This window comes from Bactrocera tryoni, unplaced genomic scaffold (genome assembly GCF_016617805.1).
Source record: "Bactrocera tryoni isolate S06 unplaced genomic scaffold, CSIRO_BtryS06_freeze2 scaffold_25, whole genome shotgun sequence".
NCBI classification, from domain to species: domain Eukaryota; kingdom Metazoa; phylum Arthropoda; class Insecta; order Diptera; family Tephritidae; genus Bactrocera; species Bactrocera tryoni.
Genome location: NW_024395977.1, coordinates 10,994,321 through 11,009,591, shown reverse-complemented (window position 1 = coordinate 11,009,591; position 15,271 = coordinate 10,994,321). Strand labels below are relative to the sequence as shown.

At 34.1% G+C, this 15,271-nt stretch overlaps 2 long non-coding RNA genes across 2 annotated transcripts; one reads left to right on the top strand and one right to left on the bottom strand.

Moving 5' to 3' along the window:
• Positions 1–2,425: 2,425 nt before the first annotated feature.
• LOC120780964 lies at positions 2,426–2,939 on the bottom strand. The gene is made up of 3 exons (XR_005705984.1): positions 2,900–2,939; positions 2,780–2,811; positions 2,426–2,725 (listed from the first exon to the last, which is right to left on the bottom strand). It is a non-coding gene; the product is annotated as an uncharacterized LOC120780964 (long non-coding RNA).
• A 6,401-nt stretch (positions 2,940–9,340) lies between these two features.
• On the top strand, positions 9,341–10,791 carry LOC120780519. Its single transcript, XR_005705890.1, has 4 exons — positions 9,341–9,762; positions 9,827–10,072; positions 10,143–10,292; positions 10,465–10,791. It is a non-coding gene; the product is annotated as an uncharacterized LOC120780519 (long non-coding RNA).
• The last annotated feature ends 4,480 nt before the right edge of the window (positions 10,792–15,271 follow it).

Sequence of the window (15,271 nt, the reverse complement as noted above, 5' to 3'; positions counted from 1 at the left end):
TGCTCTGGGCATCAGTGACTAGATCACCTTTGGGGGTTCTACAAAAGTATGCTCCGGTTTTGAAACCTTCTGTAAGCCGCCGGATTTTTTCCTAGGATTTTCGAGCATTACCCCTGTCAGCCAGCTTATCAAGCTCTTCGTACTCACGCATTTCGGCCTATTTCTTTTTCTGTCTGCAAATGCGTCTCGCTTCCCTCTTCAACTCTCGGTATCTATCCCATCCCGCACGTGTTGTAGTTGAACGTAACGTTGCGAGGTAGACAGTCGGTTTTCTATCCGCTACAAGACGGAACTCCTCCTCGTACCAGCTATTCGTTTCCATTTTCCGAAAACCAATGGTTTCGATTGCACCTGTACGTAAGTAGTTTGAAATGCCGTCCCACAGTTCCCTTACACCGAGTTGTTGACGAGTGCTCTCACAGAGCAGGAGTGCAAGCCTGTTGTGATTGCAGCTTCTCGACGTCGAACCTTCCTTGTGTTTGTTGGCGTGCGTTTTTTGCTGCACGGAGGCGGGTGCGAATCTTGGCTGCAACAAGATAGTGGTCCGAGTCGATGTTAGGACCTCGGAGAGTACGCACTTCTAGAACACTGGAGACGTGTCTTCCGTTTATCAAAACATGATCGATCTGGTTGGTGGATTTTCGATCCGGAGACAGGCAGGTAGCTTGATGTATCTTCTTGTGCTGGAATCTAGTACAACAGATAACCATATTTCGGGCCCCGGCGAAGTCGATCAGCCTCAACCTATTTGGGGATGTTTCATCGTGTAGGCTGAATTTACCGACCGTAGTGCCAAAGACACCTTCTTTGCCCACCCTGGCGTTAAAGTCGCCAAGCACGATTTTGACATCGTGGCGGGGGCAGCTCTCATATGCGCATTCCAAGCGCTTATAGAAAGCATCTTTGGTCACATCGTCCTTCTCTTCCGTCATGGTGTAGGTGCAAATCAGCGATATGTTGAAGAACCTCGCTTTGATGCGGATTGGGGCTAGACGTTCATTCACCGGAGTGAATGATAGTACTCGGCGACGGAGTCTCTCTTCCACCACGAATTCAACACCAAACTTGCGCTCCTTTATATGGCCACTGTAGTAAATGTCACAAGGACCTACTCGTCTCTGTCCTTGTCCCGTCCATCGCATATCTTGGACGGCGGTGATGTCAGCCTTTATGTTTGCGAGGACATCAACCAGCTGGGCAGCGGCACTTTCCCAATTAAGGGTCCGGACATTCCAGGTGCATGCCCTCAAATAGTAGTCCTTATTTCGTTTGCCATGGTCGTCATCAAAAGGGGGGTCTCTCATCCGAGGCTGCTTTTTCTTTTTCATTGGTACTGATTTTTACGTGGCGGGTCCCAAATCCAGCGCACAGTCCTATGTAGGGGATGTTTCGCCTTCTCACATTAGCTCGCCTTCGAACGGATGTTCTTAAGCTACCCAGAGGATACTTGGTCAAAGACCGGAAGTTGTGAGCTGCTTGAGCCATGTGTAAAAGAATCGTTTCTGGCTCCCAAGTGAATGGCGATCAGAGAACTTTCTCACTTGCGTGAACTTCTACACATGACTCCACCCTCCATAGACTACTTTATAATAATTGCGGCATAAATTTTATATACTATATAAAATAATAAATTTAAAACGAGCAATGGTATTTTGATTTATGCTTGTATAAGTTTATTAAATGTAAGACTTCACTCATTCCCAACCTATTTTGCATAATGCTTCTTTAAATTAACAATATTAAAGTAAATATTAATATAATATGTGAGATTGTACTGGAGAATAACACACAATTGGATTTCTCTAAAAACAGAAAGGTTTATTGTTATTATGTACACAAATTGAATTGGGATAAAATGTTTAAGTACATTGCAAATCCCGGTCTACTAACCAAAAAACAGAAAATCGACAATTGAAGGTTTCTTTCTTCCAATACCTTAGTAGACCAACGCTGTACTCTTTAACTTATTAAATTAGTTAATTTATGCAGTTTACTTCTCTTACACAAATATTTTAACTATAGCATTTTATATAATGGAAAACAAATGACTTCCTGAGCACGCTTTTCTGATTTTATCTCTGGTCAGTGCCGTTTGTCAAAAATCATGTCATATTTGTAAGGGTACCCTGCAAGACGGGCAGCTGTTAGCAAACGTGTAAGCGGCTTGTTATTGTTCACTTTTGCATTCGTTAAAATATTTGTTACTTTTGTTCAGAGAGTGGGAAAAAAGTAACACATACCTATTTGATGTTCAATGGTTATCTCGCTCTAACCAATGGCAAGTAACGCATGCTGCCTTGTTCTAACAGAATACATGCATTTGTTAGCAAATCTCTTCACAGTATGTTACGGGTAACAAATTCTTTTGTTAGCGCATTGCTTACCTATGTGTTATGGATAACAAAAAGTATTTGTAACCCGAATATCTGTTAGTGTTATTATTTTCGTTATCAGTTTGTTACCTATAACATATAAGCATGTTAGCAAGAACAAGCAGTAACAAGATTATCTGTTACCCATTTGTTACTTCTAGCAAATTCAATTCTTTTAAATAAAATTCAGTTTTTTTATTATTTCGCTTTATTTAATAATAACATCAAAATAATCAAATATTTACTTAAACTAATAGCGAGCTCCGCGTAATGCTCGTCCTCCAAGTCACCGGTGATGCGGCTAATTGGATGGTGCGTCTTTGTTATACGCATCCAAACGTTCCAAATGATTTCTGTAATATTAAAAATTTTAATTACATACACGACATTCAATTCACAATGCTTACCTTTTTCTCGTTGTTAATCTTTTTCGTTTACTCTATATAAAAGAAATTAATAACATATATAGTATAAATGTATATAAGAAATTAATTATAAAATATCAAATAATGAAATAACGAACTTACCTCTTTAAAAACCAAAATAAACTGCGCTTTTCGTTTTCTTCTTCTTGAAAAATTGGGCATTCGTCTCTCCTATTCTAGCAAGTTAATATGTATTACAATATGTTTAGAATGTCGATAGTTTTTCTCTATCTTACTTACGTATTTTCCCATTCAATTGAAAATTCCAGAAAATGTAACAGTGTTAGTGAACAGCTGAAAATGTTTCAATGTGTTTGTGCAATCTGTTACCTCCGTCTTGCAGGGTAGTGCTCACTCACTCTATTGTAAGGCTGTGTTCACATCATACAAAGCTTACATCTCCATCCTTCAAAATTGAAAATTTACTGGAGTTAAGTTCAGTTATCCTACTGAGGAATGAGCTTTGTCACATGGTACAATCCCAAGGACTTTTTATTCTTTCCAGTGTTAATTTTGCAGAGTGAATCTGATATCATTTCTTCAATCTCAAAAGGACCTATTCTTATTTCATCCATTTTAGATCTATTTAACTTATTACAGTCCATTATGTATACCATATCGCCTTTTTGGAGATTGTAATCTATTCTATTTCTGTCAAATCTGGCCTTGTTTAATTCATGTGATTTGTTTGATCTGAGAAATGCTGGATGTCTGTTTTTTTCCAGTTCTCCGGGTTCCAATTGTTTTATTTTTAGATCCACTGGTAATACATCAGTTGGTTCTCACTTTAACAGGTACAGAGGTGAATAACTTGACACAGTGTGGTTTGTTGAGTTATAGGCTTTCACACAATCCATTGCTACGGTCGTCCAAGCTGTTCTTTTTCCTTTGCTGTTTAAGGCACATCTAATCCTATTTACCAGCGTCTGACTTAACCTCTCATTATGACCATTTGAAAATGGAGAATCCACCGCAGTAAAAATTAAATCAACAGAATGGTCTTTTAAATATTTTTTTAACTATTGTGAATTCAGTGCTGGATATTGATCAGAGAGAGAGTTTTATGTAGTCCTTAGCCAGTTGTGTCCTCGAGCATGAAATGTAAGCACAACGAGTAAAAAGATCTACTAACAAGTGTAGATACCTTTTTGAAGACCTGTTGCCACCAAACCCTCCTATTGTGTCTATGGACATGATTTGAAAAGGTTTTTCTGCCGATCCTAGTTGTGACATGAGTCCATAATTTCTATTTAATCTTGATTTGTTTTTTATACAAACTTCATATTGACGGCAAACCAACTTTATATTATTTAATAGGTTTGGTGCTGTATAGAAAGGTCTTATTTTCGACTCAATCTGATTTATTCCCACATGACACAAATGTTCATGCACCTTTCTTATTAATACCTTACTGTAGTCTTCGGACAAAATAATTTTTTTCTTCTTGTTTCTCCATTTGTAGTACCATTCTCTTTAATGAAACTGTACTTGTCTTTTACGTTGCGGTTTATATTTTGGTCTTTTAATATTTCCTCAATCTTTATAATAATAACTGTTTAAGTTGTCTTCTTCATTTTCGTGACTTTCATATACAGGGTTTCTGCTCAAGCAATCCGCTTCAGTATTGTTTCTACCTGGGTTGTATTTTATTACAAAGTTGTATTGTGATAGGTAATGGGTCATGTCTCCCAATTCATCATCTGTTCTGTTCTTAATGTTTAAATTTTCTAGCGGCTTATTGCCCGTATAAATTGTAAATGAGTTTCCTATCAGAAAGTGTTGCCAAAATTTTAGACTTTCTTTTATGGCTAAGCATTCTAAAAATAAAGCTTTCTTCTTTTTTTGTGTTTCATTTAGCTTCTTTGAAAAATATGCCACTGGTTTGATTTCTCCACATTTCTGTGTTTGTTTAAGTATTGCACCTACTCCTTTTATACTTGCATCCGTGTATATAAATGTTTGTGCATCTCTATCAAAAATAGCTAGAATTGGGGCAGAGCATAAATATTTCTTTATTGTTTGGAAAGCCTCTTCACAATTATCTGACCAAATGAAATTGACGTTTTTTCTAAGTAAATTGTGTATTGGGTCAAGAGTTATTGAAGCATTAGGAATATACTTGTTATAAAAATTTACTTTACCTAGAAATTGTCTTATTTGTTTCTCGTTTTGTGGTGCTGCAAATTCCGCTATAGATCTGAGGTTATCTTTTAGAGGTGTGATTGTATTACCTTTTACTACATATATGTTTTACTTACAGATTGTCCTGCAAATTTACATTTCATTAACTTCAGACGGAATCCTTCTTCAGCAATTGCATCTAGCAGTCTTGACAAATGGTCCAAATGCTGGTTAAAAGTTTCTGAAAATATCATAATATCGTCTATATAATTCATTACTAAATTTGATAGGTTGCGTTTTCTTATCACATTCGTGATGATTCTTTGAAATATAGCAGGAGATGTTTTCAGCCCAAAAGGGAAGGCAAGTCCATTGATAATGACCTTCCTGTGTAACAAAGCCTGTCTTTTCTCTGTCACTGATCCTTAGTGGTATGGACCAAAAAGCAGAACTAATATCAAGCGTAGTAAAATACTTGCAGTTTATCGTTTTTACTAATAGATCTTCTATTAGAGGAAAAGGCTGTGCCTGTGGGGTAATAATCTTATTAAGGTCTCTGAAATCAATACACAGTCTTGACTTTCTCCCTCTACGTATCATGTTTGAAAGCCAATGTTACTGGTGCTGCAAATGGGCTATAGGATTCTTCGATTAGTTCATTCTTTAGCAATTGTCCAATTTGCTTATCGATTTTTTGTCTATCATCTAAAGAGCATCTACTATATGGTCTCTTTGAGCAATATTTAATAATATAAAAGCTTCATAGTTTTTCACTTGGCCTACATCAGACTTATCATTTAGTAATGCACTTCTTTGGTCATCATCTAAATAACTAGTATCTACGAGTATATAAAATTTCTTCACATATATGCCCTCATTGAAATTTATTTCATATTGTAATATTTCTGACTTTAACTCTTTAGTTTCAGAATCTTCATTACTTTTATTTTTATCTTCACGGGGGCTGATATATACATGTACACTTGGGATGGCAATTTCTTGAAGTTGGATATTTAAATTCCCATCATGGGTTAACCCAACCCGTTTTTCTGTATCCAGTCCCAAAATCAAATCATGTGTAAAGTTCTTATCATTACAAATTAATGCATTTACTTCCTTTTTAATATTCCGTATTTCTCCATTTAATTTTATTAAACCTGCTGTTTTTCCCCCACCACCAATCGTATTGAATTTATTTTCAAAATAGTTTTCCTTACAATTTGTTACTTTTATTAACTTCGAATTTATTAAGGTTATTTTTGAACCAGGGTCATAGATACCTGTACATTTTAGTGTATTATTCAGTATAACCTCAACTTCTATTAGTGGGGGAATATTTAGTATTTTGTATCCTGAAATTGATCCATCTCCAACATCAAGGTTTTGCAGTGTTTTACCCTGTAATTTTTGTCTTCCTTGTACCACCACAAATCCCCAGGGTGAAATCTATTTTTCTTTCCCATCTTATAACATATTTGTCAAGGTGTTCTCTTTTTATTTTCTATTTCTGGTTTAGTGAAGCGCTTTGTATAGTGTTTTTGTAGTGTGTTTTGGTATATTTTTATTATGATTTTCATGCATTCGTAGTAGTAGCATATAAGTTGACAATCCTGTGACAATCAAGTCAACCAGAGTTCTCATATCTATATCACTATTACATTCTAGTAGCAATCTCTGCTTTTTCAATGCATATTCCAGCAGTGAGCCATTTAAATGTTTGAAATTCAGTGCATACATTACAGAAGACCAACTCTTATCAGCGAATGTTTTAAGAAAACTCACCTGCCATATTTTCCATAGGGTGTTTAAAACATGTTTAATTAACATGGACTCATACCAATCATTTTCTGAGTCATTCAAGAATAATCTCAAAGCGCTAATTTTCTCTGTATCACTATTTAAATCAAATCTTGCACATTCACTTTAAAAACTATGCAACCATTGTTTAGCATTAGTGGTCTTGTTATCAAACTTCATTAAAACAAAGTTTTTATTTAATTTGTTCAAAATGTTATGTTTTTCTTCGTTTACCTTGGTTTTATCACTTAGTTTCTCTAAGATTTCCAATAATTTTCCATCTGTAATAGATCGGCTTGTGACTTGAGTCATTTCTTGTAATAAATAATCATTAAACATTATATTTCCAACATCATCTTTGTACAGAGCTAAAATATCACTTGGCATGGACACCCACACTTTTCTTTTATTACCTCTTCTCTGTAATGTCTTTTTTATCTTCAAAATTTCTGGTAACCTTATCAATTGAGGGTGGTGTTTTACTGCTTGAAAACCTGGTGGTATGAGGTACGTTATTCCGTCCTCTTTGGTAATCGACTTTATAATCATTATGCTATTCTTTGGATCTTCATCTCCAGCCAACTCAACCTCAAATTGTAATTTCTCCATGATTCACTAATATCGAATCAACTCTGACAATTGTCGATTTATAATATGGTACTGGTACTGGTATGATGGTACTGGAGAATAACACACAATTGGATTTATCTAAAAACAGAAAGGTTTATTGTTATTATGTACACAAATTGAATTGGGAAAAAATGTTTAAGTACATTGTAAATCCCGGTCTACTAACCTAAAAACAGAAAATCGACAATTAAAGGTTTCTTCCTTCCAATACCTTAGTAAACCAACGCTGTACTACTTTAACTTATTAAATTAGTTAATTTATGCAGTTTAATTCCCTTACACAAATATTTTAACTATACTATTTTATATAATGCCAAACAAATGACTTCCTGAGCACGCTCAAGAATGATAGAATACAAGATTACGACGACCGCCATTACGAAACGTCATAGTTCCGTGTTGAGAAGAACAAGAGTGAAAAACTGTCAAATGGCTTGCAAATTGTAAACAGAAAAGTAAACACTTTTGTAAATTCGCAAAATATTATTAATTCTTTCGATTTTATTGAAAAGTTTTAGTGAAGCGATTGAATATTGTTGAGTGAAAAGACTTGAATCATTTCTAAAGAAATATATCGGCCTATTGATAATAAAATTGTCTATTAAGTTGTGATTCAAATGGAGAAGACGTTTCTTGTGTTGTATGTAAATATATATGTTCATATATTATAAGTTCAGATGTATCAGATGTATGAAATTATGATAAAAGAATTGTGAAATTATTAATTTAGTATTAAATATATCATTTCTTTTGCAAAATAACACCCATTTTTTGGCAACTTTTAAATCGGCCGGAAATCTGAAAAAACTCGTTTTCGATCCTTTAATTGCATAATAATTATTACAACAAGTCACTGCACAATTCATTTTAAAAAATTAATATATTTATGCTTAGAAATTTAAATAAATACAACAGGACACTTACACTGGTTTTCTTCATTTGAACAATTTCCACACATGCTACTCTATTTATTGTGGATGTGCCTAAAACTAATTATATACATATTTTCTCGCAACAATATTCTAAACATTCCACTGAAATTTTCCTGCAAAGACGAATGAATTAATATTATTTTGGGAATTTCAAATAGTGTTTACTTTTCTGTTTACAATTTGTATGCATTTCTATGCTTGTTCTTCTCAACGCAAAACTGTTACGTGACGAAATTGTTGAACAATGTATTTGTTTTTGTAAGAATTGTCAAGAGCTAAACCGAAAAAAGCTAACTGTAAACTAGTGTCGTAATTGTATTCTATCATTCTTGAGCACACTTTTCTGATTTTATCTCTGGTCAGTGCCATCTGTCAAAAATCATGTCATATATGTAATGGTAGTGTTCACTCACTCTATTGTAAGGCTGCGTTCACAACATACAAAGCTTACATTAATTTTTTGGAAAAATGTTATTTTGAAAATGTATTTTATTTTTATAATATACCACAACCGCTTAATACTCGCTCTACTAAATTCATATTACCGCAATGAAAATGCCATCAGCATATACTGCAGACAATAGGCACGGCAGTACAGTTAGTATAACATAAATTTTATCCTGTCGAGATGCCCTGTTATGATAACAAATGCCCACATACAGATTTGGCAATGGCAGTAGTAATTGATATCACAGTTAGTATTCCATAAGCTTTAGCATGTCGGTATGCCCCGTAATACATTGGGGATGCATTCGAATGGCGTGTGCGCGAGTAATACCACGTTCAGACTGACACTTAATCACACGATTTCGGGTCTTGAGTAGTTTATCCCACTAATCTTATAAATTTTCAAGAGTTCGCCATACAAAAGTGATAATTCAAAACCACTGTGATTAGTGAAGAGATTAATAGCGGGATTCTGTAACCAGTGTCTAGGTCTATTTGAGACATTTTGAGGTAAAATCTCAATTTGTGACTAGTTATTATTCACTAAACAGTCTCTAGCGTTAGTCTCAAAATGTTGCCTCAAATTTGAGACCTGGTAGTTAGCAGGTCACAAAACCAAAAAGAACTCTTGTCTGCCATTTTGAATATACTGAATAGAGATCATCATCAAGAATGATGGAAAGAAGATTGCGCAATGCGCATGTTTGTTTTCAGTCAGCTGTTCTTGCTGACGTCACGGTTGACTTATTATTCGCCCGAGCTTTTGAAAGTGAATTCGATTGTGTTTTCAAGTGTTGTATTAATTGTGAAATTTTTTATTTTTTAAAATGCGTTGCGCAGTGTTCGGGTGTAATATTAATAACGGTAAAAATTGTGCTACGAATTGGAGATTTTTTCATTTCCCTAAAGATAAAGCAGTAGTAAAACAATGGATTAATTTTTGTCGTCGCACGGACAAAATTAATGTTAAAAATGCATGCATTTGTGAAGTGCACTTCGCGCCAGAAGCCTTCGAAAGAAACTTGCAGTTTGAAATGGGTAATTATAGCATTTTTATTACAATAATTTTACTTTTATAACCAAACACTCTTGCACGTTTAAGTTCGCGGAATCCAATTAAGTTGCTACCTAGGGCTTTTCCCACGTTAACCACTGCTCCTGCAGAGGCTAATGAACGGCAAAAAAGAATGGAGTCTCGTTTCAAAAAAGAGATGTTAACGACAATTTTGAAGAATACCGCCCCTGTTGAAGTAATTCAAGAAAACGAGGTTGGAGAGGTACTTCAAACTGCAGGAGAGGAGGTCATTGATGAGAAAGACGAGAAAATACTGCATTTGGAAACAGAAATGTTAGTCCTAATTGATATTGATGAAGTATCTTTTTCTTAAATAAGTATGTGTATTTCTTATTCTTTTTAGACAAAGGCTGAATAGTGTTGATAGCACTTTGGTAAGTGCAAAAACGAGCAGTTAGCAGAAGTTGAACTCCTTAGGATTTCCATTAAAACCTCGGAATTCCACAGTAATAATTTGGAGCAAAAACTTAGCTGCATTTTTACTAACGGCTAGGTAAGTGCCCAAATTCTAAAAAGTATGTTGCAAAATATATTAAAGTTCATTACACATACATAGAGTGAAAAATTAAGGGATTTGCATACTAACCACTGTTTCTTATCCTAATTATAATAATAATCTTAACTAACAATTTATTCCAGTATGTATGTTTATTATATTTTTGCAGGTAATATTTTTCAACGTGTGTCAGTTGATCTAAACTCCACTGACCCAACTGAAAAAAATGATGACTTGGAGATTCTCAACAACGACGGACTTGAAAATTTGGCAGGGCAACCCCGAAATTTGTGCCAATTCAGAAAATTGTTCATCTTATACTTGGGTGTATCACCTTTCCGCAGGAGGACTCTCAAAACCAACAGATATGTTGTGATCCATCAACATGTGAGACCCTTGCAAGCAGTATTTGACGATGTAAATGATACTGATTTGCATATATGTACAAATTACGCCCAGAAGCACTTAGATTTACGTAATTTTTTAAATTTTAGCTCGAAAGTAAAATAATTGTTTTTCAGAGCTAGAATGTATTTTAGGATTCGTTCCTTAAATAAAAACTTAATTGAACATACATACGTATATACATTGGAAGAATATTTAAATCAAGATGATCCACCGTTTAATGATCCAAAAATTCCATCACACATACAAGGAACGGAACGACATGTTCAATTGCTAGCTAGCGTTTCCAAACGGGTTATACCGGAAAATGTAGAGGCTGTTATGGCGACGACATTAGAGAGCCGTGCGAAATTGCCCAGACTAGAAAGTAAAAAAGACTTCAAATAATTTTTTTTAATTTCTTTTCTATAACTCACTTAAATTAATTTTTTTCATTTACATATGTTCTGACTAAATAAATTTCTTAAGAGAAAAAATAGATATTATTATAAATAAATAAATAAAAATAAAGAAAAAACATAGCAATTTTGCTGATTTTTTCATGTAAATCACCAAAAATGGTGATTTTTTGAAATTATTGTATGGAGAACCCCCCAGGGGAGTTCCAGGGTGTGTGCCACTGGCATGGGTGGATCGGCCGTCCAAAGTTAGTGGGGGTCGGTCATACATTTGGACTCGATTGGAGCACTCTAAATGGGTCAAAGTGGAATTTTTCAAAATTTGTCCCTGCCCAAAGGTTCGACCCAAATTGGGGGACATCAAAATTCGTTTCAGAGGTATGGTTCTTTCGGCAAAGTATCTTATTTTGATCCCTAGAATATGATTTTCATAGAGCAATGGGCGATTTTTTTGCCTCCCCACAAATCGACCCGGCCTAGTACATATATATGTATATGTATATATATGTATAACGAAATTTTTTTCGTTACGTTCAATCCGCTTGAGGATATGTATAAGTATACGTATGTTTGTATTCTCTTTTATGCTATATTCTTCTTGCTATTTTTTGCTCACTTTTTTGGAAGCAATTCTCTCACAGCTTAATAAGCTGAAGAGGTATTGTTCGTATTATTTGCAAGTATCCCTCTCATGTGCTGAACACAATGAGCGCGACAGATTGTCAAATATTAAAATACACACGTTCTTATGGACACAGTTATTTTGACAGCTGCACGACTACACGACTGCAGGCCGACAGTTGTCGCTTTCGCTAACTTCAATATATTCTTATATTTGCCAACGACAGTAGAGTTGACAGTAGGGAGATGAGGTAGAGTGGTGATGCCACTAATATGTAAAATGTAAAATTATTCAAAGCTCTACCAAACCTGACGTTATTTTACAATTAAAAAGCATAAAATAGATCTATTATATCATTTGTAATAACAAGTGATAATTTAAAGCAAATAAATTTACCTATTTACTTATTTTTTGCATAAAAATTTCACTTTGACCAAGATATTAAAATTTCATTGAAGTGCAAGGTATTAGTAGGGCCACAATGAAATTGTTATGTTGCTGCCTTCTCACAAATGTTCATGTAGAAGGATTCACAACTCCATTTTCAGTTCACTGTCATGCTGCTGCAGTCTGTCGCGCTCAGCACATCACAGTTAATGAACTGGAGCGGTATTGACAGAATAATTAGAAAATGACTTTGTATTGATTTTTTTGTGGATTGTGTGCAAGAATGATAGAGAAAGAGATTATGCAATGCGCATTTTTGTTTTTAGTCAGCTGTTCTTGCTGACGTCACGGTTGACTTATTATTCGCCCGCGCCTTTGAATGTGAATTCGAATTGTATTTTCGCGTGCAATATTAATTGTGAAATTTTATATTTTTTAAAATGAGTTGCGCAGTGTTCGGATGCAATAATAATAAAACAGTACTAAAACAGTGGATTCATTTTTGTGCACTTCGCGCCAGAAGCCTTCGAAAGAAATTTGCAGTTTGAAATGGGTAATTATAGCATTTTGATTACAATAATTTTACTTTTATAACCAAACACTCTTGCAGGTTTAAGTTCGCGAAGGCTAACGAAGTTGCTACATAGCGCTTTTCTCACATTAACCAGATTTACTCCTGCAGAGTCTAATGAACGGCAGAAAAGGATGGAGTCTCGTTTAAACCAGGACGTTTTAGAAAATTTTTTTGGCGTAATCCGGTTAAAAGGCGGTCTTCACGATCACCCTGACAGGCAGGAGTTCAAGTACATATATGCTGCGTTCCTATATACTTGGTCACAACGAAGGACCGATTACAGATGAAGGAAATGTTGAAGTCGACAACACCCCAGATTTGGAAGGGAATTACTTATCTCTAACCGGTAATTATCAAAATATTAAACGTACATAGTATTATAAACCTAAAACTACAGAAAACATTCTTATATAAAAATGTATTGATGTTAAAAAATGCAAATATGTACTTACATACAAACTAAGTTTTTGCATACTAACCACTGTTTCTTATCCTAATTGTAATAATAATCTTAACTAACAATTTATTCCATTTATTTATACGCATGGACTATGTATGTTTATTATATTTTTGCGGGTAATATTTTTCAACGTGTGTCAGTTGATCTAAATTCCACTGACCCAATTGAAAAAAATGATAACTTGGAGATTCTCAACAACGACGGACTTGAGAATTTGGCAGGGTACATCTGCCACAAACTTTGTGCCATTTCAGAAAATTGTTCGTCTTATAATTGGGTGGATCACCTATCCGAAGGAGGACTCTCAAAACCAAAAGATATGTTGATGGAGCATATGAGAGCCATGCAATCAGTAAATGTAATATGTACAAATTACGTCCAGAAGCACTTAAATTTAAGTAATTTTGTAAATTGTAGCACCAATGTAAAAATATTGTTTTTCAGAGCTAGAATGTATTTTAGGATTCGTTCCTTAAATAAAAACTTAATTGAAAATATGTACAGCAAAAAAAGATAATTAAATAAGACAATAAATTGATACTTGGTCACAAAATATTCAAACTTTTTTATTTGCATAAATTTATTGAAACAAACACAGCAAAGAGACAAAATTAAATAATACAATAAAAATACAATTAAATGAATATGTAGGTAAATGTTCACTATAAAATATTCACTTATATTGATATCTTTTATTAATATTAACTTATATTAATGTTAACTTTTGATGATATTCATGTTTTTGTATGCCTGCAATACAAAATTGCTTCTTATTGCAAAGAAAAACAAACAACTGAAAATCAGCTGATTGTACGTTGGTCGACCGTGACGTAGATGCGCAGAACGAACAAAATTTGAACTCGTCATTGCGCAATCTTGTTTCTATCATTCTTGGATCATCATAGATATTAATCGATTGTCGTTTTTTTATATTTTGTAAGCAACTCAAACACGAAAAGTTTAAAAATAAGTAAATTTTACATAAATTTCGTAAATATTATGAAAAAAAGTCAACATATATTTTTATTTTTATTGATAAATATGTTTTTTGACTACATACGTTATAGAAAATTTAATATTTGTTTTCGACATATTTATTTTCATTCAAGTTTAAAAACATCTCTGAATAATGAAATGTAAGAGATTTTGTGACTGTCACTTACAGAATACCAAAATCGTCTCAATTCTCAAAAATTGTCTCTAATACCATGTTCAGACCGAAAATTTAAAAGATTAGATTATATTTAAGCATTTCATAACCCAACAGTGTTCTCACTGCCGTTAGAAAGATCAAAAAACAGCTGTTATTGTCATTCAAGTACTCACATCGCTTAATATTTATCAAAAGAAAATATTGTCATATAGTATTTTGAAATAAAAAGACGGCTTTTTTTTAATATTTTCCATATAATAAAAATAATGGATGCATTTTTTCATTTGTTAAGTCGACTTTCAGATGAAATTAGATTCATTGCTTTAAAAAAATTTGTTTGTTTGCATTTATTTACCTTTGTAGTGTCTAAATGAGCTGTGATAATGTAACAGATTTCCAGTGCTGACAAATAGATTGCGCAAAATCAGAGTCGCACAGAGAGATTTAGCGTGGATCAGTTTCAAATCATTTCAATGAAGTGATTTGGAACTGCCATTTTTGTATGGCGAAATCTTGATAAATTTTTAAGATTAGTGGGATAATCCATTCAACAGCCGAAATCGTGTGATTAAGTGTCGGTCTGAACATGGTATAACTTAGAACCTCAAATTTAGAGACTTGAGACTGTATCACAGTACAGAATCGCACGGTTAATGTAATCTAATCACTAAAAATTTTTAGTTTGAACATAGTATATGATTTACAGGTTTGAGTACATACGAATCAATGTTGGAGAAATTGTCGACTTCTCGAGATGTACCATCTTAGGGGTTTTGAACTAAAAGTTAGGGGTTGAAAGGGGTAAATTTTGGAATAGCATCCCCCGATTTCGGGGTTAAAATTGATATGTATGGATAGAGGAGGTCCTCCAGATTAAGAAATTTATATATATAGTTGTCGCTGATTTAAGCTTTTTGAGATATTTGCCGCGCTTCAAAAAAATAATCCTCGGTCAGACCAACACTTGGACGTGCTCA